The sequence below is a fragment of the Phacochoerus africanus genome, chromosome 6, assembly GCF_016906955.1.
Source record: "Phacochoerus africanus isolate WHEZ1 chromosome 6, ROS_Pafr_v1, whole genome shotgun sequence".
NCBI classification, from domain to species: domain Eukaryota; kingdom Metazoa; phylum Chordata; class Mammalia; order Artiodactyla; family Suidae; genus Phacochoerus; species Phacochoerus africanus.
The window spans coordinates 123149362-123174604 of NC_062549.1; the positions used below are offsets into that span (position 1 = coordinate 123149362).

Below are 25243 nucleotides of genomic sequence, written 5' to 3' on the forward strand. Positions count from 1 at the left end.
ATTATTGTATTTACTTTTACTATAACTGCAAGATAAAAAGTTGATTTCTACCTTCTAAGCTGCTCTCAACTCAGCTTGTAGAATTTCCCCCATGGTTTGTGTGTATTGACTCAATTCTTTGGCTACCTGTGCATTTCCTCTATAAATCGTTTTGTCAGTTTTTATGGAGGAGGAGCCTGAGTTTTTCTAAAGATGTGTCCAAACTAAAATATCATTTTATAACAAACAGCATTAAAACAGCATTTGAACCACTTAGCATTGTTCCACTCATTTACTGGAACAATGAGCCAATGAAATCTTGCAGGGTCCTAATCTGAAATCCTGGGGGTCCCTGACACCCCTTCCCCTCCCCGCTCCCCCCGCCCCTCCCTCCTTATTAGAAGAAACCCTCATCGGTGGATTGGGCCTCTCCCTGCCTAGCAAGTCCAGGCTGGTTGGTGGGTCTGCGGTTAAACCTGAACTGACACAAAGAGGATGTGGCTACTGTTGCAGGGCTGTGCAAAACCGGGGCTCTGATGAGGTCTGGGCTCTGAGCAGGATCCTTGTTTATGTAACCAGCCCCAGGCTGCCAGCTCCCTAGGCCCACTGGTGAGCCTGATGGGTCCCTCCATCCCTCCCGCCGTGCACCAGTGGGCGCCCCCAAATCCAGGGGGTGGTTAGGATTAGAGTCAGAGGTCACCCTGTGGCAGCTCAGACCCACTCAGAGCAGTGGCCCACAGACTGCTCTTCAGAGGCACGGGGAGCTCTTAAAGGGCTCGTGACACTGAAATAATAACATATCCCTGAGCAGAGACACGTCACCCCCAAACGAAATGGTGAACTAGCATCACTTCAGAGAGCTACTTCGGGTGCTTATTCCCCCATTTGCTTCCTGATGAAAAGAGAGGAAATTTGCATGCACTGAGCCCCAATTCTCATCCACCACAGTGTCCTGGGCATTAAGTTCACAGGAGGAAAGTGTGGGGAGACCCCTTCTCCTTAGAACCTCTTGCTGCATCTGTCACTTATTCCTTCCTGTAAACGACTTCTCCACTTTCTTCTGATTAAATATCTGCCTAGGGTGGGAGCACAGCCTGGGCAGGGGTTTTTAGCCGAACAACCTAACATGACGTAGCCCATCATAGCTCATGTCTTGGTTCAGTCCTACCCCGGGTGTTCTCACTACCGTCTTTGTTATTGGGAAAACCAAGGCGCAGAGGAGCTGATAACTCATCCGAGGCCATAGAACAAAGATGAAGATTGCGGTTGGAATTCCTGATGCTTTTGACATCCCGTGACGAGCAAGCAGGACCACTGAAAGCAAGCCTGGGCAAACCCGGCTCTCGGTGGGTGAAGAACCCACAGCCAGCGCCAGGCAGGGTACCACACTTTCGAGTTTACAAAACACACTTAGGCTCTTGTCCCGGCAATGACACAGGGACACTAGTGGCAAACAGAAGCATCACTGGATCACAGCCCTCTGGCTCGTTGCGGGCAGGGGCAAACACCAGCACGCTCCTGGGGGCAAATTCAGAATGACCCCGTAGCTGGTTTTCATAGTGATGCTCTTGAGTGAGCAAGGCAAATGGGACCTAATTTCCATTGCACTCGAGTTTCAGAGAGCAGTGGGTACACAAGGGACCAGGGAAAATCTTCCAATAAAAATATTTCACCCAGGCGTTGAGTGTCTCAAAGGATAGGACTTAAATGCTTCAATATTTAATCTCTCTGAAATGTCTCCTCCCCTAATGGGCCCAGAGAGAAATGATGTTACCACATATACCTACTAATCTTCCAAACCTAAGTTCCAGCATAATATTTTCTAATTTGTTCAAAGTTGCCACTAAACAATGACAAAATTTACACTTCCCGAAAGCCTACGTATTAAAATGAAGGTAAAGTCTTCTTTTACCCAGTGAGCCTCCACAATTCTCAAGTCGTTAGCAATAAAATAGTGCTGTGACATTGTTTTCCTGTGCTCACTGTGTCATTTCCCCCTTTTCCATGTCTATACATCATATTTTTGGCAAGTGCCAAAGAGATTAAACGTATTTTATGGAATAAATATGTTTAAAATGTGTTTCCAATTCTTAGGGCTCCTCAGAGGATTCGATGTGATTTAAACGACAGGAGCCATTCTAGTGACAAGCCCTCTGTCCGATCCTGGAACATGAAAGGTGGAGATGAGGGGTGAGTGGGGTTTCTGCCACCAAGGTCGCCCTACCTGCCCGAGCCCCCCAGGAGAGGAGGCTGCCCTCCTGATGTTCTGAGCCTGGCCAAGGAAGCCCTGGCCTCCTCCCTGCCAGTCCCCTGTTCAGCCACTCCTGGGTGGCCAGGCCAGGTCTATCTCGAGAGGCTGGATCTGGACACATCACCAGAACCTCCCTCCTCCCTCCCTGCTGCCCCCGCCAGCCCTGTGACCTTGGCTATTGCCAACCTATTTGGAAGAGAACAGAACTCATTCTCTACTTTGACTTTTTTCTCCGTGGGAACTTGTCATCACTAAACCATAAAAGGTTATCACACGGACAACTGAAAATGCCGGTAAGCCCTCTCTGTGGATGGCTTCCCTCGGTCAGGGAATATCTGCTGTGAATACCATGAATGAATACCATGAAAGGAAAACAGGGCAGGAGTGCCCATCACGATGGTGCAGCGGAAACATATCCGACTAGGAACCATGAGGTTGCGGGTTCGATCCCTGACCCCGCTCAGTGGGTTAAGGATCCGGCGTTGCCGTGAGCTGTGGGGTAGGTCGCAGACACGGCTCGGATCTGACGTTGCTGTGGCTGTGGTGTAGGCTGGTGGCTATAGCTGATTAGACCCCTAGCCTGGGAACCTCCATATGCTGTGGGTGCAGCCCTAAAAAGACGAAAAAAAAAAAAAAAGAAAAGAGAACAGGGCAGAAAAGGAAACCCACTGTGTCACCCTCCTTCAAAACCTTTTGAAGACTCCCTGCTTCCTCGTAATGAAGGCTGAGGTCCTCACTCCAGCATGTAACCTGCCGTGAGTGAGGTCAAGCCCTCCTGCTCAGTTTCCACGCTCACCTTACACACCCGCCACATCTATCCCTGAGCCCCCTTGCCTCCTGCAATCTCCCTCAGCCCCAGTAGGTCTACATTAATTACTTCATCTTTCTCTCCACTCTTTCTTGCTCACACTGTGTCCCCTCTTTGGGGCACTTTTGACCAGCTCCCCAGTTACCCTGATCAAGACCCTCAAAGCCTTGAGCCTTGTTCCTTAAAGCCAAGCTCAAACGCTTTTTTCCCTGAACGTGCCCCACCCCTGCTCCAACCCCTCATCTCACTTTCCCTCTCCATGAGGGTGCCTTAGCGTTGCCTGTGTATGTGTGTGTGCGTGTGCGTGTGCGTGTGTGTGTTCGTGCATGCTCCCGAAGGATGGGGCCTTGGCCACTCTCCTCTGTGTCCCCCAGGGCTAGCCTGGGGTCTTCCATGGAGTAAAAGCTCACTACATGGGCGCTGAAGTAGAATGGAACCGCAAGACCACCGTCCTCAAAGAGAAGTCGGGGGGCGGGGGGCAGGAAGCTGGAAGGAAATGAAAATTGCTCTGCTTACTGGCCTTGACACTTATCCTCCGCTCTGCGGTGCAGGCTTCAGCACCAACCAGTGTCCCCTGGCTGAAGCCCAGCAGCAGCGAGGATTCAGGTGACTAGGTAGGTCCACCAGACAACCAGCAAGGCAACTGGCATTTCAGTAGAGCAAGTGGGAGATGCAGGAGTCATCTCCCAGACCTCAGGGCAGACATGACCTAAGCTTCCCTCCCCTGGCACCCCCACATCCTCACTGCTTCTCCCCTCTGGGATCACCAGTATCGTTGGCAGACTGGGCTCAGCTGGAAAACTCTGGGCAAGCTATTTAACACTCATGGCAGAAATTACTCATGGTTTAGCCCATGGTCCATTCTTTACTCCCTTGGTAACAGAAGCTCTAATTTTTAGTCACCCAGAGTAAAGACTACATTTCCCAAACCCCCTTGCAGCCAGATCCAGCCATGTGACTGAGTTTTGGCCAATGAGTTGTACGTGCCCAGGAAGTATCCTTAAAAGAAGAGGCTGTACCCTTCTTTGCCCTGTTCTCCTTCCTCCTGGTTGGAACATGGATGGGTTGGCAGAAGCTAAAGCAGCTTTCTTGGACCATGAATTGGAAACTAATGCTGAGGATGGCAGAGCAACAAGATAGAAAGAGCTGGGGTCCTAACGCTGTGTGATACCTTACAAGTTCTGGATTGTCTGTCTCCAAACTTCTTTCGGATGAGAGAGAAATGGACGTCTGTCCTATTTAAGTCATTCGTGCTTTGGGGTTTTCTGTCACATGCGTCCAAATCTAAACCAAACGTATGAAAACTTAGGCAGGTCTTGTTATGTAGTTGCTACCATGGCTTCCCATCTCACTCATGATAGCAACCAGCATCTTTGTAGCAGCCTAAGAGCTGAATACAGTCGGGCCTTCCCGTCGCCTCTCACCTCATCTCTGCTGCTCTCCCATTCCTGCACTGCAGCTCCCAGCAGGCTCCTGCCTCAGGACCTCTGCTCTTGCCCTGGCTTCCTCCTTGAATTATCCTTTAATGAATCCCCTGGACCACTCTGCGTACTCCACATATGCTCTTAAAGGCTGCCTTTTCAGGGAGGGCTTCGCTAAAGCCCTGCTGTGGACTGGATCGCACCCTCTCAAAATTCCTATGTTGAGGCCCTAAATGCTTCCGTGACTGTACTGGAGGGAGGCCCTTTAAGGAGGTGATTAAGGTTAAGTGAGATCATACGTGCAGAGCCCTGATTTGACAGACCTGGCGCCCTTCTCAGTAGAGGTGGAGCCCTCGGCGCTTTCCCCTCCGCATGAGGGCACAGAGAGGAGGCAGCCGTCTGCAAGGCAGGAAGAGAGCCTCTCCCGACCCTGGACGTGCTGGCACCAGGATCTCAGACTTGGAGCTCCAGAACTGTGAGAAAATACGTTTTCGTTGTTTAAGGCACCCATTCTCTGGTATTGCGTTACGGCCTCCTGAGCTAATTAATTACTCTGTTTCTTATTTTGATTTCTGTATCACCTCCTAACTGCGTTCCTTTATTTTATTTGTAGCATTCATCATAGTCTAATATACTACATAGTTTTATCTCATTGTTTGTCTCCTAGTCCATTATAATATGAATGAAAACATAAAAGATAAAAATTTGCAAAAATAAAGGGCAAGACAGAGCAGACCTAAGGGTGAATGTGGCAGTGGCCCCCCCAAGCCCCCCCCATTCCCCCTTAAAGCAGAGTCTGAAGCAGAGTTGAGCCTGAAAGGTGCCCTTGGAATCAACATCTGTGGGAGGAAGCGAGGCGGGAGCAGAGGGAGGGGTCCAGCTAGAGTGCACGCTTGGAGGTGGTGTCAGTGACCCACAGGGGGCTCTGGTGCTAGATGGGCCTTCAGGTTAGGCCAAGATCACTTCACACTGCACTGATCCACCACTGGGTGTCGGCCACCAGACTGGGACGGCGGGGGCCACCCTTGGGTAGCTAGACGGCCGAAGGCTGTCAACTGACAGCACTTCCAGCAGCTGGAGCCACAAGCCCTGGGATTGGGGGTGGGGGACGGGGATCGCAGTGCCTGCCACCGCACGCAGCGAGCAGACAGCAGAGGGGAGGGACAGACCCGCTGGCAAGCATCATGACGGCTCCACTGAGAAGAGTCCTGGATGATAAGAGCCGACAAAGAGGAGTGTCACTCTGAGTTATGGTGCACAGGAACTCTTGTCGCCTGGTGGGCTGGGGAGGGTGTGTTGAGGGGAGGTGAGAGGGTCATTCTCTTCCCGCCTGTTGCCAAGACCTGACTTCATCTCCTCTGTGAAGCCAGAGAGCCTCAGCTTGTGCCATAAACACTAGAAGAGCCTAACTATGCAGACAAACTCTAAACTCCTGTGGCCAGAAAGAAATCAAATTATGATCAGCTGGTGAGCAACTCAACAAAATATTTTAATGGGCAAATATTTAGTCTGTTAATAAATACCAGTACCTGCACGATGGCTGCCAGCTTCCCTCCCCACAGGGTGGCCCAAGTCTGGTAGCCGCAGTGATGAGATGAGCGGGGAACACCCACATCCCTGACTGAGCAACTTTCTCTTTGTAACCTGAGCCCAGTCACTTCCTCTGGGCTTGTGGGGCCTCACCTGCAAAGCAGAGCTAACACCTTCTTCCTGGGGTTGGGTGGCTTAAAGGCAACAATGTTGCCTGGGCACTGCTGGGGTGGCCCCAGGACAGCTCTGCCACCCTGGACAACTCCCTAGGGCTGCAGGAAGTGCTCCCCCACTCCCACCCCCACCCGTGTGCTTTAGGGCCACCGCAGGTCCCATCCACTATGTCAAGAAAGAGGACACTACGGCCAGAGCAAGCCCGAGGCCCTCGTTGTGTTATGTAAGCCACTGCTCAAATCCAGGATTGGTAATGAGCAGAGGCAAGGACATAAGAGGCCTTGTCTTTTCTTCTTTTGCTGGTCCTGATCCGGGTTAGAGATGGTTGCTTAGCAACAGCACTAACTCAGCCTTGGGGGCCACCAGCCCAGGCTCCCGGTTCCCACCAAGGAAGGAATGCCACGGCACTGGCCAGAGTGTTCATTTGGGAGGATTGTGTGGACACTTTTTCCTGAGGGGGGGTTTATTTTGAGGTAAACCCGGAACATTCCTCTGATGGGAATTACCCCTGGGATGAAAGAGGAGCTATGGGGGAGGGGGGATCAGAGCCGCAACTTGGGGCTCCTGCCCACCCTTTTCAGGGAGCAAATTATTCCGGAACAGAGGCAAGATGACTAAAGAGAAGCTGCACAAGTGGGCCTCTGTTTCGTGCTTGGCAGGGAGCGTGAGGGAGTCCTTTTTCTCTTAAGTCTAATTCTCAGCCATTGTGCTGCTGGCAAACACGATGGCTCCAAAGCGGCTCAGAGGTGGGGCTGAGCGAGATGAGTCAGAGCGCCTGCAGGCACCTGCCTCGGCCGTGAGTTAGGAATTTCTGGACTCTTCCCTTTGAGCTGGACTCCCAGAGCTGTCAGGTCCCCCCTACTCAGGGGAGGGGACACACGTTCATTCCTTCAGCCCCGAGCCTGGGTTGCAATTGCTTTTGCAGGTTGAAAGCACGAAGCAGTGAGGCCATAACAGTGAGATTTTCCATAAGATTAAAAAGAATGAGCTGCAACGTTTTAAGAAAAGACATTTCCTCGCACTAGCCTCAATTGCCTTTCAAGGGAAAAAACAATGAAAAAAGCAGAACTATCCAGAGCAGCCTGGGTTGCATTTTAAATTCACCTCACAATGCAAGTTTATAATGCCCCTTTTAAGGGCGACTAACCACAAAAATCAACTTTCAGTGAACGTTTAAGTGAGAAAACCATAGAGTATCCGATTGTGCAGTCAAATTCCACCTTGGAGATAGAAGGATGCCAAGCCCACTGGGACGAGTTCCGGTGGCGCTGTTCCCAGCAGTGCTGCCCTCTGCAGGCCGGGCGCCTCTGCGCCTCAGGTGCAGCGGCCGAATTTACACCCCATTGGCTGGGGAAGGTCCATAACAGGTATCAGTCTGATTAGTCCGATCAGCACCAGGTGAGCTGAAACTGCCTTAAAGTTCACAGCTGTGCCTGAACTTTTTAAAAAATGTCTAACAGCCTGATATATGAAAATCAAAGACTAGTCTGTGTCACAGGGTGATGAGCCTTTTCAGGTTCCTTCTCCTACCGTCTAGAAATCCAAAACGCCTGCTTGAGGAATTCCCTCCTCCCCTTCTTCAAAAACCTCAGGGAGAAAAAAAAACAAAACAAAACAGGAAAGGTCACCGACCTCTGTGCCCTTGGCCATTTCTTAGCCAGAAGGCAAACCCTGGGTACAAACTGCGAAAGGAACCAGAGATGAGGAGATGAATTGATCGCAGGCCTGGCGCTTGGAGGGTCACTGATGAGTGAACGCGGAGAATCTGCCACAAGAGCAACCTGGGATTTGCCCCCACTCGAGTCAACAAGCCCTCTCAGCACGGAGAATCCATTAACAAGAATCATCTGAACTCTGCTCCACCCCCCCACCCTGAATCACTGCGAGGAAGGAAGGGAGGAGGACAGCATCTGCTCTGACTTCTCCAGTTTGGGTGTAAGAAATAGATATTTATTCAGTCAAGTAAAGAGAGATTTATTACAAGTGCACCATAACCCCGGAAAAGAAACAGTATTTAGGGCATATTCTCAGCTATTCTTTCTCTGCTCGTCTACGTTCTGCCATGTTCCCTCCCTCTGTTCAGTCTTATTTTTGCCTCCTGGTAGTGCTTTGGTCTTTACCTCCAGCCTACCCTTAACTTCAGATCCCAAGGCCACGGACCCTGCGTGGCCCCAGCTTCATCTGCTTCTGAATGTGCCCCTTCTGGGTTCTGCTCCCGGAAAGTCGTCCTCTCGATATTTTTAGTTGAAACTCCTGGTGAACTGGGTCGTGACAGTTTGCTGGACAGACTATACATGATCCTGGGTCAACAGCCTGCCCTGGGCCACTTCCTGTGGCTGGAGGAGAGGCCGTGGGGGAGGGAAAGAGAAGAGGATCCAGCATATCAGGTCTACTAAGGCGGACCCTTCAGCAGAAGCCCCCAGTTGTCAGGTGTTTAAGGCACACAACCCCTTGGCTCTGGCCGAACAAGACCATGCCAGTTTGGGGCACTCTGTATTAGAAAGACAAGCATCCTGAGAAATGAGTTCATTTTGCCTGAAATCTGTTTCACATTCAAGACGACAGACATGAACAAACTGTGAAGTGCTTTCAGTGTTGAGTGAATTGCAGGTCTTTGGGAAGGACCAAATCTAAGCGAGGTGCTGGTTTGGTCATTCACACAGAACTAAAAGGCTTAGAGTGTCTAGAGTGGCTCAAGCTTTTGATGTAGGAAGTCCTGGTCCTAAGGGAAGGAACTTTCTAGCAGTGCCTTTTTGAAACCAGGGAACTTTAGAGAACCAAGAAGACCTCTGGGCCAGGGTTAAGGGAGAGAAACTGTCAAAGCTAAGGGTCCAGCTGGAGAGAGCACCCCTGTCATATGCTGTGCTCTCCCCCCCCCGCCCCACGCACCCTTGGCAGATGACTTCATCTGTTCCTGGAGGAGAAGGTTTGACTATGACAATTTGTTCTCTTAGAAAAACCACACTTGGGGGCTTGAAGCCCTAGCCTCCTTGGGAGAGTTATGCCCTCACACTCCTCAGCCCGACCCCAGAAAAAGGATCTTTGTGCTTTTTTTAAAGGAGGAAAAACGTCCTGTTTCTCAACACGCTCAGGGCTTCACTTCTGATGCTCAGAACACTTCTTTCTGGTCACACTGAGAAATTCTCAGACACCAGCTGGGCGCCCTACAATTTAACTCATTCTGACACCGTCCACCTGGAGAGAGCGTCAGATCCCTCGGGTTAAGGGCTCAGTCCCACATTTCAGATGCCAGCCACAGGTCCAGGTTGTTACCTGGGCTTGTGACCAATAGGCTCCTAATCAGAGGTTCCCATGACCCCCTCCTTGGGTTCAATTAATTTGCTAGAGTGGCTCAGAGAACTCAGGAAAACAGTTTCCTTTCTGTTTACCCGTTCCTGTAGGCATCATAGAGGGAACAGATCAACACCCAGGTGGAAGAAATGCATGGAGCAAGCGTGTGGCTCTCCCGTGCCCTCCTGGCCTGGGCCACTCTCCTGGCACCTCCATGTGTTCGTCCCAGAAGCTCTCTGAACCCCCGTACGTTTGGGATTTCACATAGGCATGTTTGCTTATTCAGTCGGTTTCCAATCCCTCTCCCCTCTCTGGAGAATGGGGAGTGGAGCTGAAAATTCCAAGCTTCTAATGAGGCTTGGTCTTTCTGGTGAGCAGCCGCCACCCAGGAGCCCACCCAGAGTTATCTCCTTAGAAAAAGGATGCTCCAGTCACCCAGGAAATTCCAAGGGACTTCGGAGCCCTGTGTCAGGAACTGGGATCAGAGACCAAGTATTAGATCAAAAGATGCCCCTAATGCTTTTATCGCTTAGGAAATTAAAAGAGTTTTAGAAGCTCTGTGCTAGGAACCTGGGGCAGAAACCAATAGATAATTTTTTTCTATTTTCTCCCATTGTGATTCTGACCACTGGCTAGAAATTGGAGGTTCCCACACCCCCCTCTTTGGTTCAGTCCTTTGCTAGAGGTGTTCACAGGACTCAGGAAAACAGTTGGCTCGCTCCATTAACAATTTTTCATAAAAGGTTATAACTCAGGAACAGCCAGATGGAAGCGATGCGTAGGGCAAGGTTTAGGGGAGGGTATGCAGAGCTTCTGTGCCCTCCCCAGGAGCACAGCCCCCCAGCACCTTCACCCCTTCACCAACAGGAAGCCCTCCAAACTACACCCTCTTGGGTTGTTACGGAGACTTCATGCCAAGGCAAGTTGATTAAATTATTAGCCACTGGTGAGTATTCAACCTTCAGCCCCTTTCCCTTCCCCAGCAGTAGGAGGGGAGGAAGTAAACTTTCCAGTCCTGTGGTTTGTTTCCTTGGCAACCAGCTCCCACCCTGTGATTATCTAGGGGCTTTCCAAAATTCATCCCACGAACAGAAATGCAGATACGGTCGGAAGGAGTTTGTTGTGAATAACAAAAGATGCTGATTTCATAGGGTTTTTTTTTTTTAAATTTCATTGAAGTATAGTTAATTTACAACGTTATAATCATTTCTGTCGTATGACATCATGTTTACCACTCTGAAGCTATTTCAGAATCTGAGGACAAAACCAAATATTTGAACAAAAGATGCGTTTATCACTCTCATCAATTAGGAAATTGTAAGGGATTTGGGAACTGTGAGCCAGGAACTGTGGATGAACACCCAAATGTATATTTCTTAGTATAAATCACAATATCACCTGCTGCTTAGAGAAATCAGTAAATGGTTATGGAGCATCGCTGTCAGGGGATGGAGAGCCCCTGACACCGCAGTGAACGTCCTGCAGAGATGGCAAAATATAGATTCTTATTTGAAGGAATTTTGAGAAGGCATTCTTTAAAGCTTTATTAAGTTTCTTGGATGTCTAATAGTGTCTCAAATTATATTTTAGTAACTTTTAATATTAAGAAACAAAAACATATGCATTCAATTTTCCTTTAAATGTAGTTTTTTAATCAAGAGAAAAAAATAGACAGCTAACTTCATTTTGATGTTTAAAAAAACCTCAAACATTTAAAAACTGCCTCAATGGCGTTGCCATTGTGGCTCAGTGGGTTAAAAACCTGACTAGTGTCTGTGAGGATGCAGGTTCGATCTCTGGCCTCACTCAATGGGTTAAGGATCTGGCGTTGCCGCAAGCTGAAGTCTAAGTCTTGGATGTGGCTTGGATCCAGTGTTGCTGTGGCTGGCGTAGGCCAGCAGCTGCAGCTCCGATTTGACCCCTAGCCCAGCAACTTCCGTATGCCGCTGCCATAGCCCTAAAATGGAAAAAACAAAACAAAACACATAACCTACCTCAAGATATGTCCAGATTCCCTCATCAGATAATAGCATAAGACAACTTTTAAAACCAATTTCTTCATTTCATGGAAAACATCAAGGTGAACCAATTAGCTTACTTATAGAGAATTAACTTATTTATCTGTGGTGAGGGATCAAACCTGAGCCACAGCAGTGACGCCACCAAATCCTTCACCACCGGACCACCAGGGAACTCCCTCAGGAGGCCTTTTTGTGGCCCGCGTCCCTCACACCTGGGTTTTTCCAGTCACCCTCTAAGATTAGGCAACGGTACCCCAAACCCATGCCACCTTATAATCGCCACAGTCATCACACGGAAAAAGAAACCGCGTCTTCCTGAAGTCTGAGTTCAGAAGAAATAGTTTGGCCAACAGCCCACATGACCCCAGCAGGAGTACTTGAAAAAGCTCCTAATAACTTGTCTGTCGACAGTGTCCAAAGTCCCTGATACTAAAGCTCTAAACCCTTAGGCCTCCAAGAATCACAAACGCTTGATTGTGTTTTGCCAGAGAGGCCATCACGGAAAAGCTTGCAAGGTCTTATAGGGCTTTCTCCCCATCTAAATGGTAACTGCGGAAAGGGCGAGAGCGTAGGTGGGGCTCTTGGACTGAATGCAGAGAAGCATTGGCCAAGGAGTTGAGATTCACTTGCTTTTTCCATATAACATTTAGAAACAAAAGCGTAATTCAATGCACCTTGTGGGAAGGGTGCCTATTATTAGTGTACAGGTAGATGCATCTTTACGTAGAACGCAGCTCTGCAGTCGGCACTCAGCACAAAGAAAGCCAAGGGATCACCAGCGTCCCTAAGACCCGCTTCCCCCGCCTCCCCCAAAGGGCCGCTCCCCACTCATGAGTTCGCCTGTTTCTGTGCTGTGTGGTCAGGGAAGCACAGAGAGCTCCCCCGTTAGTACCTGTGGGCCTTCACTCACCCGCATGTTTGAGTCACCGTCGTGTGGCACCAGCAAGGGCTATTCCTTGCCAGCCCCTGCACGCTCCACTCTGGCAAACACATCCCGGATCATTCCCTCCATGGCAGGTGTCCTTTGGGCCAAAGGGTATTGTCTGGTTTGGGAGAGTCTTCTTAAACGAATCCCGTGTCTGAGGCAGACAAGTCTGGAGATTTTGACGCCAACATCGACAAAGAAAATAGAGGGGCCGTGTCACTTGCTTGGTGCTCTAGCCTCTGTTCTGCATCCCACCCCAACCCCCAGACTCGGGAGGAAAAAGTGAGTCATGCTCCTGAGAAGGTGCCTGCTACAAGGAGGGGGAGGTTTGGAATCCCAGAAAACGAGGGGGACTCTTGGGACTGCAGGAGTGGACGCGGGAAGTCACCCCTGGGTGTAAACTTCAGCGAGACCCTCTGGTCACTGGAAAATCCTCCGTAATCTTCTCAGAGCAACTGGGGCGCCTCCATCCACCCGAGGGTAATGGGGCTTCAGTCTCTAGCATCTCAACAAGAGTAGCTATCCAACCACTACCCAATCCCAGAAACTCTCAAGAGAAGGTGGCATCAGGAGAGGAGCATCTGGGAGTTCCCACTGTGGCTCAGTGGGAACGAAACCGACCAGTATCCGTGAGGACTTGGGTTCGATCCCTGGCCTCACTCAGGGGGTTAAGGATCTGGTGTCGCCATGAGCTGTGGTGTAGGTCACAGATGAGGCTTGGATCCCGCGTTGCTGTGGCTGTGGTGTAGGCCGGCAGCTGCAGCTCTGATTCAACCCCTAGGCTGGGCACTCCCATATACCCACAGGTGTGGTCCTCAAAAGACAAAAAAAGAAAAAAAAGTATTTGATTCAACCAGCAACGAGGCTTAATGAGAGAGGTTTACCTCTCCGTTTTCAATACAACCATGGCCCAAACCTTCCCTCGCCTAGAGCTCTTATTTTTCTCCCTTCTTGGAGAACGCAACAGTTACCCCACTAAAGGACTCTTTTGGGAACTCGCTGTTCCCTGCTCACTACATTTCCAATAACTTGAGGAAAGCCAGCTTATTTCCACACAGTTTCTGTTTATTTGGGTGCAATAGTTTAATATAGTCCTAAACACTTGAGAGAGGAAACTCTTGACATTTTATTCTCTGATCACTAGCAGATAAATTCAAAGTGCCTTTGGGACCTAAAAAAAACAAGAGTGCTCATTTGAAGGAGGGAGACTGGGAAAATACACGGAAGTGTAGTGTTTAGATTCATTAGAAGACTTGAAAATATTTATATTAGTATCGAGAACTTATTGATGTTTCATTTCTTGGCAAGGCTTTGAAGAAATCATATGTATATCCTCAAGGATTTTAAACAGTATTTCACAAAGAATATGCTGCTATTTATAAACACAAAAATGTTTGAGATGACTGTGAGCATATTTTTAAAGAAGTGAGGCTTTGAATTCTATTTTCCTCTTTTTCCTACCTCTCTTTACCGCATAGGTCTTTTTACTTGGTTCCTTACAAACTTTATCACACTCTGATGCTATGAGACAGTGGTTTCTAAAAAGGCATCTCAAAAACAAGTATTTGTGCTAGAGTTCAGGACTGTCAGTCTTCTGTAAAGTTCACAGACAGGCTAAAAGTACAAAAACAGGATGATAACAATTTTTTCCAGCTTTCTTGAGAAATAATTGACTTCCCTCACTGTATAAGTTTAAGGCATCCAGCATGATGGCCAGACTTACATGTAGCAGGAAATGATTTCCTCAACAGATTCAGCTAACATTATCCTCTCATATAGATACAACTAAAAAAAGAAAAGAAAAAAGGGGGAAAAAAGTTCTCCTTGCAATGAGAACTCTTAGGATTTACTCTTCTCACTTTCATAGATAACATACAGCAGTGTTAACTAGTTAGTTTGTTACATCCCTAGTATTTAGTTATAGCTAGTGACCACCTGCCTCTAGTTCCCCTCCCTCCACCCTCCACCTCTGGTAACCACGAGAGTCTGAGCTCTTGTTCCGTGATTCTATGAGTTTGAGATCATATAGTATTTATCTGTCATGAATTCATCGATGGATCCTTAGACTGATGATAATAGTTTAAGTACTTTTCATATTAAAATAGCTGTTTACTTTTGTTTTTATTTCTATTGCCTTGGGAGACGGACCTAAGAAAACATCTGCATGGTGGCTGATATTGGAGAATGTTCTGCCCATGCTCTTGTCTAGGAGTTTGATGATGTCTTGTCTTATGCGCATGTCTTTAAGCCATTTTGAGCTTATTTTTGTGCATGGCGTGAGGGGGTGTTCTCGTTCCATTGATTTACACGTAGCTGTCCACTTTTCCCAGCACCACTTGCTGAAGAGGCTTTTTCCCATTTTATATTCTTGCTTTCTTTGTCAAAGATTAATGACCATAGGTGTCTGGGTTTACTTCTGGGCTTTCTATTCGGTTCCATTGGTTTGCAGGTAACAATGTCTTGATTAATCAGTGTAGCTTTGTAACATTGTCTAAAGTCTGGGAGAGCTAGGTGTCCTGCTTGGTTTTTCTTCCCCCTTCAGGATTGCTTTGGCAATTCTGGGTCTTTTGTGGTTCCATATAAATTCCTGGATTGTTTGTTCTAGTTCTGTGAAAAATGTCATGGGTAATTTCATAGGGATTGCATTGAATCTGCAGATTGCTTTGGGTACTATGGCCATTTTAATGATATTAATTCTTCCAATCCAGGGGCATGGGATAGCTTTCCGTTTCTTGGAATCCTCTTTAATTTCCTTGATGAATGTACAGTGCTCAGCATATGAGTCGTTTACCTCCTTAGTCAGGTGTATTCCTAGGTATTTCATTTTTTGAGGTGTGATTTTAAAATGTATTTTTTAATTTTCCTTTCCTAATATGTCGTTAGAAATATTGTACAGAAAAGCAACCAATTTCCGAACGTTAACCTTGTATCCTGCTACTTTGCTGAATTAGTTAATTAGTTTGAGTAGTTTTTGTGTGGAGTCCTTGAGGTTTTCTATATACAGTATTATGTCATTTGCATATAGTGACAATTTTACCTCTTCTCTTCCAATTTGGATACCTTTTATTTCTTTTCTTGTCTGATTGTTGTGGCTAGGACTTCCAGTACTATGTTGAATAAAAGTGGTGAGAGCAGGCATCCTTGTCTTGTTCCAGATTTTAGCAGAAAGTCTTTGAGAATGTGAAATAGCTCATTAATAATTTTTGTACTAATTGAAATGACGTGTTGAATATATTAAGTTAAACATACTATTTTTTCTTTTTCTTGCCTCTGAAATTTTAGTACATATAACATGTATGCCATATATGTTAACCTTTTATTAGAGATTGTCTTGTTTTCGAGCAAAAGCCTAACTTCAGGCTTGATCTTGAATTGAAAGGATGGTTGTGAGTCTCAGGGTGTTGGCAGGTTGCTCTCGGAATTTTAATACCCGCTGTGTTGTTGATGGATGTAGGTATGACTCGCCTCAGGGCTCATGGAATCTAGACATGAGGACCAAGACTTATCTCCTCAACAGGGAGGAGGCAAGTCCTCCGACTTGGAGACACATACTCTCGAAATGAACTTTGCCTGTTTCTTTTTACTTTTCGGATGGAGCTCCTGGGAGACTGAAAATTAGACTATATGACTCATATTTGTCATATATCTCTCTGTCATATATGTCTCTTCATCTCCCATTATATTTCTCTCTGTCATATATGTCTCTTCATCTCCCATTATATTTCTATTGGACAGCACTGGCTTTATAAACGAAATCACACAAACATATGCCTCGCTATTTCAAGACTTGCTGTCCATTTTCTGATTGTTATAAAGTTATGCAAAGCATAGCTGATGTAATTGAATTTAATTAGTGGGGGACAGTGTTGGAGCGTCTGCCTCACCCCAGCTTTGTTCTCAACACCTCTCAGTGGCCCTGTTTTAGTGAAGATTACTGGTAAAGTAGCTCTTCCCCACAGGCTCTGCCCCCGGAGGAGCCCTGGCCTGCAGTCCTCAGCGTCACAGGTTCAGAACTCGAGTCTGACCCAGTTCCTGGATGAGACCCTGGGGACACATTTCTCAAGAGCTGGTATGAGAACAGTGACTTTCCAGAAGGACAGGCTTTTCTGGGTCATTCTGTCTGGTTTCATGCTAACTTGTCTCTTCATCTCCCAAAGGTATCTATGTCATGGGTTGGGCTCCAAACCCAGGTGGAGCCATGCAAGGCACAGGGCAGGCCCACTGTGCAGGGGCCGAGAGGTTCTCCCGAGGGTGGATTTACATGGGCAGGGCTGGGGCCTGGGAACGAGGTGGGGAGACCTCACAGAGATGGCCACAAATGTGCATTCTCCCCGGGGTTCACCCCTCCCAATCCTACTGGGCACTTCCAACACGTCCCGTCCCAGCAGTGACCAAGTGCTGGAGGAACAGATTGAACTGTTCAGGTTCACACATGCGCTCGGAAAGCAGCTTACCAGTTTATGAGAAGAAACATAGTCGAGCATCAGAATCACGGAGTTCCCATTGTGGCTCAGCGGTAATGAACCTGACTAGTATCCATGAGGATACGGATTCAATCCCAGGCCTCGCTCAGTGGGTTAAGGATCCGGATCCGGCATTGCCGTGAGCTGTGGTGTAGGCCAGCAGCTATAGCTCTGATTTGACCCCTCACCTGGGATCTTCCATGTGCCTGCCACATGTGTGGCCCCATTTAAAAAAAAAAAAGAATCAGAGTCACTTAGCTCTGCTCTTAGTGGGAGGGGCAGTGCACGAGAGCAAACCTGTCAGTATTTAGAGTTTGTTTGGTAGGTAACACAATGACTATGTGAAGAGGAGAGATAGTGGGGTCTCTCTTAGAAAAGGGAGCAATGGGGACCCTGCGGAGTGTTAAGTCATAAAACCAAGTTGCCCAGTGGGTCAGAGCAGATCCATTTCTTTCTTTTTTTTTTTTTGTCTTTTTGCTATTTCTTTGGGCCACTCCCGCGGCATATGGAGGTTCCCAGGCTAGGGGTCGAATCGGAGCTGTAGCCACTGGCCTACGCCAGAGCCACAGCAACACGGGATCCGAGCCGCGTCTGCAGCCTACACCACAGCTCACGGCAACGCCGGATCATTAACCCACTGAGCAAGGGCAGGGACCGAACCCACAACCTCATGGTTCCTAGTCGGATTCGTTAACCACTGCGCCACGATGGGAACTCCCAGAGCAGATCCATTTCTATAGCTCAGCTTAGAGGGGATATTCCAGAAATATTTATGGTCTGCCTGCCCGTCTAATCTAAGCATTAGTGAGACAGAATGATTTCTAGGTCAGACCAGGACTTGACTGAGTATTAACAGACCTCATGGAGGAATGAGTTCATCACCCATGGAAGCCCAGAAAAGAGAGAGTTTCAGAAACAAGCTTTGACCGGAGGGTGGGCTAACGGGAGCTGGACTGGAGGCCAGTGAGGACATAGAGGTCCCAGCTGTGGGGAAGGACACACCTAGCTGTCCGAGCCCAGACCATCCAGCATCTGAGTCCTGGAATTGGGTTCCAGGCTCTGAATCCAGGGTCATCACCAAGCTGATCATCTGGCTTCCTGTGCAGCTTTTCCCTGGGAGAGACCCTGCTAGTGAGCTCAGTCTGCCCAAGAGCTATATTTTTCTGTCCTGGTAAGGTCATTGGATTTATGTTTCGAGATAGCATTTTTAAAATTATTTCTTGTCTTTTGTCTTTTTAGGGATGCACCTGCAGCAGATGGAGATTCCCAGGCTGGGGTCTAATCGGAGCTGTAGCTGCCAGCCTAGGCCAGAGCCACAGCAACGCCAGATCTGAGCCATGTCTGCAACCTACACCACAGCTCACGGCAACGCCAGATCCTTAACCCAGTGATCGAGGCCAGGGATCAAACCCATAACCTCATGGTTCCTAGTCTGATTCGTTTCCGCTGAGCCACGATGGGAAATCCCTGGCAATAGCGTTTTTAAGCATAGAATCCATTCATGTAATGAAGCGCTTCAACGAATTGTGTCTCCATGTCCACAAGACTTACTCCAGGAGCAGAAGCCATGAATCCAGCCAGTGCATTCCTCCTGTTGAGACCCCCCCCCATGTGACACTGACTTCCACTGCCTTGCGCTACAGTCTCCAGCAGTGACTACGAAGAACCACATTCCCGTCTGGCTATGACGGCCAATGCGGAATCTGCAAGTCCACTCTGCTGACCACAGCCCCACACTTTGGAAGCTGTGTGGCCTGGGGTGGAAAGAAGGGAAAGGCACTGAGCTGAATGTTACTCAGCCCAAGAAAGCTCTTGAATGCTTTTTATTTTTTTTATTTTTATTTTTTAATTTTGGGGGCATATGGAGTTCCCAGGCTAGGGGTCGCATCAGAGCTACAGCTGCCGGACTGTGCCACAGCCACAGCAACGCGGAATCCCAGCCGAGTCTGCAACCTACACCACAAGTCATGGCAACACTGAATCCTTAACCCACTGAGCAAGGCCAGGGATCGAACCCAAACCCTCATGGTTCCTAGTCAGATTCCTTTCCATTGAGCCAAGATGGGAACTCCTTGAATGTTTTTTAAACGGAAGTCTCTATCATTGGGATTTTTAATGTGTAAACATATAAAACCAGGATTGTGGTTTATTCATGCATGCTGTGTGGTCAGGCCACTCAGGATGGCTGCTCTCTGGCTCTCTGCGCAGCAACCCCTGCCAGACCAGTGCCTGCTTCACCTGCACCCTTCACCCTACTCATAGGACTGAGCTTCCTACATACTTGTCCCTGCCCCAGCTGACTATTCTAGCTTTATTATTTTTATTTTTTGCAATCAGTAGTTCATATAACTTTTTAATGTTATCTTATTGTGTTTCAATTGAAGTATAGTTGATTTGCAATGTTGCATCCCTTTCAGGTGTACAGCATGCTCTATATCAGAACTCTCCCCTGTGCTTGTCGAAGGGACAGTGAGGGGTGTGCCCCTCTGCTCATTTTCCTGGTAACTGATGAGCCAACCTGATGTCAGCGCCCGCTATAACTGGCACCTCCCTCTCCCCGGAGACTGCTGCCACGTCCTGCCCACCGTCCAAGGTGCATGGTGGGGTGCTGCTCCAGGACTTTGCTCCAGACCTGTAAGCTCCCCTAAACCACTGATGTCTCTCTCACTGACTCCCGGCTCTTTCTTTGGTCTTGAAGTTGGGCACCCATGAGCCTTGCAGGCCTGTGGGGTGCAGCCCAACACATGCGTTTCACAAGTGTTTATTGAATATCAGTTATGTTTCAAGCCCCGTTTTAACGTCAGTGAAATATCTATTCTCAAGGAAATCACTGTCCAGGAGGGGGTAAGAGAGAGACAATTGTCTTTGGAGAGGCCTCTTAATAAATATTTTTTTTATTATGTAGTATTTTAGAAGGAGATAAGCGTTAGTTTAAATTTTTAGATGACAACCAAGTAGGGCAAGGAGAACTGAGGTGCTTGATGGGCAGATGGCAGAGCTAAAAGGCTGCACGGAGAGCTGTCCAGTTTATTGCCATTCGAGCCCCGTCTGTGGGAGTAAGTGGGTGACCTCACATGTTCTTTAAGGCTCATTTGCAAAAATCAACAGACGTACAGGGAAGAAAGCTGAGTATATTGATAACCTCTGTCTCAAATAAGGGCAATTTCCCTCACTCTGTTCTCTTGAGTGGGGTCAGAAGTACCTTGTCTCTGCTACTATTTATCAATCTGCCTTCTGACAAACCAGCGACTCCCACCCTCCCTTCCCTTCTCAAAGGGCTAGAAAGAGAAAAGCTTTCTTCAACCAGTCCCTTGACCCCCCCCATGCCCCCTACCCCTGGAGGGAGCCCCGCGCTGATGAGGGTTGAGGTTCTGTGCCTCTTAATCCCGGGACTTCGGGGTCCTCAGATCCGAGAGAGCTCGTTGATGCGGCCCTGTTCCAGATTCTTTCCTGACCATGCTTTTCGCGTCTACGCAAATCAGCCCTTGCTAGGGTGGGTTGAGATGAGGCAGTCCTCTCCCCTGACGGTTCCTTTCATCTCCGTGGGTTTACGTTTTAGGAGAGCATCATGTGACTTGACTGGCTTATGTTTGCCCTCGGGAGGGGTGACGCCATCGCTATTTATTTACCCGAGCTGTTCAGTAAAATTAAGAGAATGGTACAGTTTTTCCATTGCCCCAAAGAGTAGCAATCCGTCCCTTTCAAGGGCGCTCAGAAGAAAAGCATGACCCTCACACGATGCCTCCAGCATGGAGCTCGGGTCAAGCGTGACCAGGCTTATGCGCCCGCTCATGATGGAAGACATCCGTCTAGTCCCTCAGTCAGACCCTCAGGACCGGCGCCCCAAGAGCATGATTCAGTGTTTATCAGGCCTGAGCCCAGAGCTGTGCAAAGTTAAACACTCCTGATTGCTTCCTCTTGATATCTAACTCGCAAAGCCCAAGCCAGGGAATATGTGTTTGATAAACGGGCAAGAGGAATAAACCCAGAAAAGAAATAAATTAAGGAGGCTGACATTTTAGTGGAAACACTTATTGTGTTCCTTGAAAGGGCTTAGGTTCTGACTTACCTCTGAGCAGGAAAGGGATGGGAGCAGGCTGTGGGTTCTCGGCAGACCTTACAAAACACGAGTCACTCGCCTCTTAACCTGCTGATGGGAAGGTCGAAGAGGCAGCTCTCAGGGGACAGGTCTTGGATTTGTAAATGCCAGTTGAGGCCTTAAGGCTGGTGTTTTTCTCTGAGGCAACCACCTAATGTAAAGCCCTGTGGAAACTTGCTTCTCTCTACTTGATGTTGGGGGAAAAAGTGCTGTTTAAGGACGTTAAGTAACTTCCCCAAACTTACACAGCTCAGGAGCTGCAAAGCCGGATTCAAACCCAGGTGTATCTGGTCCCAAAGCCTCTCGATGCTCTTTGCATCGAGCCTCATCCACCCAAACCCGCAGCCCTGAGTCATCGGCCGGTGCCTCGGCCTTCCTGCCCCAAACCTAGCTCACGGTGCATATGCTGGCATCCAAAGCCTAGGGGACCAGGGCTTCGGCGCAGGTGCAAGGTGGCCCTCCCTTGAGCGAGGGACGAGTCAGGGACCACAGCTGCCTCCAGGCGTGGAAGGCAAGCAGAACCATTATCAAGGGGAGGCTCCAAGTGATTGTCCCAAAAGGAATAGAGGGTGAATGTTCAGCTGACTGTGTGTGCTGTATCTATTGAAGTCTGGGTAGAATCCAGAAGCTGCCCTGGCCTCTCAAACAGAGGGGGTGTGATACAGGGCACTGGTTACAAAGGTCATGGAAGAGCTGAGAAGCCAAAGAGGACATGGGGACACGATCTCAAGAGGAACAAGAGCAGAATCGTCTCCTGTCTCCCGCGATGGAGGGACGACAGGTGGTGCTACCAGATCCTGGGGGTGGGACTGGGTCCTGGGAGGAGGTGCAGCCAGCAATGGGCACCCTATCCAAAGTGGGGGCTGGGGAGGAGAAGAGATACCTCGGCTTCCCCCTTCCTCTTACCTGCTGGGCTTCTACCAGTTGCTCCCAATGACTGAATGTAGCAGCGAGGAGGCAAAGGAGCCTGGGAAATATACCTCCATACCTTAAAGGTCTGGACAGAGCAGGACCAATGAGAAGCTAAGGGCAAATACGCACTCTGCAAAACTCAGCAGTGAGTAGGCAGCAAATGTGGTAATGGGGGGGTCAGGGGCGAGGCTGAAGGTATTAATTACTGCAGCCACTGGTTATGGAGGCGTGGGTAGCATGCACAGACTCTCTTCTGCTCGTCCCTAGCAAAAGTGATCACAAACACTTTTTTTTTTGCCTTTTGTCTGTCTTTTTAGGGCTGTACCTGCAGCATCTGGAAGTTCCCAGGCTAGGGGTCAAATCAGAACTACAGCTGTCTACACCACAGCCACAGCAATGCGAGATCCAAGCTGCATCTGTGACCTACATCTTAGCTCATGGCAATGCCAGATCCTTAACCCACTGAACAGCGAGGCCAGGGATCGAACCTGCAACCCCAAGGTTCCTAGTCAGATTCGTTTCTGCAGTGCCATGACGGGAACTCCCAATCACAAATACTTTAAAGCATTTTTAGGAAAGTGAGGAAGAGGGTCACAAGAATGGGTTAAAATCCGGGAGGCAGGAACACCAAGGAAATATGAATAATGCATGCTTGGTTTGCAAAACGGAAGAGCTAGAAGCAGCACAGAACTAACATTTTGTGGCTTCGACTCATGGTAACAAAGCTGGTCTAGAGGGTGGCGATTGAAAGCCCTGGCCGACTGAAGAGGAGCGGGGACACCGGGACAGGGTCCGCCCAGCTCCTGCAGCAGGCGGGAGGCTGTCGTGAGGACCTCACACATCGCACCCCAGGACTGCAGAGGCCCTTCCCAGGCTGCCTTTAAGCAAGCCCGTCCCCGGGGTGAGGAACCGTCATTTAGTTATTCATTCCACAGAAATTCACTACCCCCCTGCAATGTACAGGCACTCTTCTAATTTAATTTTTTTTAATTTTTTTTTCTTCTTTTCAGGGCCGCCCTAGCAGCATATGGAAGTTCCCAGGCTAGGGGTGGAATCCTAGCTGCTGGCCTACGCCACAGCCACAGCAAGGCTGGATCTGAGCTGTGTCTGCCACCTACACCACAGCTCACGGCAATGCTGGATCGTTAACCGACTGAGCAAGGCCAGGGATCGAACCTGCAACCTCATAGATACTTGTCAGATTCTTAACGTACTGATAGGTAACTATTCTAAGCACTGCAGAGAAGAAAGAAGACAAGTAGTAGGAACACTCCACCCTCACGGGAGGCAGAGGTAGTCCAGTCCACCCACCAGGAGGAGGGGGCGGGTGAGCCCTCGGTCCCTACTCCCGTCTAACTCCTAGCTCTGGGGGACACATCTGTGGCAGTTAAACATGCAATAGGGACATGCCTGTGTCCCTAATAGAGATACTCCTATAAAAAACAATATTTCCCCCAGGTTCTAGTTTATTCAGTTTAATTCCACAAACATTTATTGTGTGCTAATTCTATGCCTGGAAATGGAGCTGCTGAGACAAACATTTTCGATAAAAAGCATCACTCCTGGGAGTTCCCATTGTGGCTCAGTGGTAATGAACCCAGCTAGTATCCAAGAGGATGCGGGTTCAAACCCTGGCCTTGCTCAGTGGGTTAAGGATCCTGCGTGGCCGCGAGCTGTGGTGTAGGTCACAGATGCAGCTCGGATCCCACGTTGCTGTGGCTGTGGTGTAGACAGCTGTCGTTCTGATTTGCCCCCTAGCCTGGGAACTTCCAGATGCTGCAGGTGCAGCCCTAAAAGATAAAAAAGCATCGCTCCTGCCCTCAGCACAGGAGGCGTGGCAGATCCCTACCATTTTAATCCAGAAGTTGCTGCCAGCGACTGGAGGACTCCACAGGCTCAGGCAGAGGCTGGGAGGTGACTCCCCCCCCCAGCACCAGGTGGCGGTGACGCGGGTCAGGGCAGCTCAAAGGTGACCGGAGCTGCAGTGCTCCCATGGCTGTGGCTGAGGGCTGGCTTTCCACAGGGAAAGCCTTTCGGCCTTTGCCTCATAAAAACAGGCTCCGCTCTCTCTTCAGCGGCACCCACAGTAAAATTAGAGCCAGAACAGAGACTAACAGGGCTCCTGCGCAAGAAGGCCCTGCAAATGCAAATGAAGTGTTTCGTGATTTTGTGACTAGGTGGAGCCCAGAGGATTTTCAGGGCAGCGAAATGCTCTGTGCGGTATTTCCTGGTGTAATTGTAGACACGTCGTTATACTTGTGTCCCAACTCATGTGCACTCCCAGGAGAGGACCGCATGTCAACTGTGGACTTTGACATGTAACAAGCATACACTCTGGGGGGGGGAGTGATCACCGTGGAGGGGGGAGGGGGGAGGGGGGGGGGGGAGGGGGGAGGGGTGGGAAAGTTGGGAAAGTTCTGTGCCTTCCGCTCAATCTTGCTGTGAACCTAAAAGCACTCTTTAGAAAAAGTCTTAATTTAAAAAAAAAATGATTAAAAAAAAAAAAGAAGTTCAGGCAGCTGAATAAACTCCCTGGAACAGCCAGACAGACGAGACAGGCCGTCCTGCAGGGGCCTGAGGAAGCTGGAATAGTTCCACCGGGGAGGGGGAGAGGAGGAGGGGGTGGGAGTGGGGGGCTCGCAGTCCATCTCTCCCTCCCCATCTGGAAGGGGGGGGGAGTGGAGACCCGTACACTGTAGTCTAACTTTCTCTCTTATACGAATGCTTTGCCAAAATCACCTGAGTAATTTAACGTGGTCAAATATGATAATTTACTCTTCATTGTACTCATAATTAGGGGAAAATACATATGAACAAATTTCTTACATTGTAAACCCTTTTTTTTCTTTTCTTTTTTTCTTAAGCCTTCCTCTGGGCTGATAAGGAAAAGGAAGACTGTCGAGTAGTCCAGATATCTTGCTCCTGGTGTTCCGCTCAGAATGGCACTCCCGGGACGGTACTGTGGGCCGTGACTTTAAAGTACAAATGCGCTTCTGTTTCGTAAGAGAGAAGAGGTGGCGTCCAAACTTGGACATCCTTGGTGTAGAAGCGCTGCTTCCCGGGGTCTCTGTTTGCCTTGGAAAGTTACATTTTTAACCGTCATCAAGGCCATGGCTAGCTAAGGGCACGGTTCACTCAGTCCCAGGATGTCGGGTATCATGTAGCAATTTGTGCAGAGCTTGCACTCTCTGTTTGCCAGACAGGAGAAGGGCTGCTGGAGCCCTGCCGGCCCTCCCCATCCTCCACACCCACCAGACCTGCAGCCCGGGGCTCAGGGCAGTCCTTGTCACCCGCCTCACCCGCTGGCTTCCTGCTGCCTCATTTCGAGTGCATTTGTCTAGAAAAAAAAGTTACTAAGCTGGATCTGTT

At 48.9% G+C, this 25243-nt stretch overlaps 1 long non-coding RNA gene across 1 annotated transcript; it reads left to right on the plus strand.

Moving 5' to 3' along the window:
- Positions 1 to 373: 373 nt before the first annotated feature.
- On the plus strand, positions 374 to 25243 carry LOC125129962 (uncharacterized). The gene is made up of 5 exons (XR_007135614.1): positions 374 to 1325; positions 2074 to 2169; positions 16360 to 16469; positions 19281 to 19497; positions 24739 to 25243. It is a non-coding gene; the product is annotated as an uncharacterized LOC125129962 (long non-coding RNA).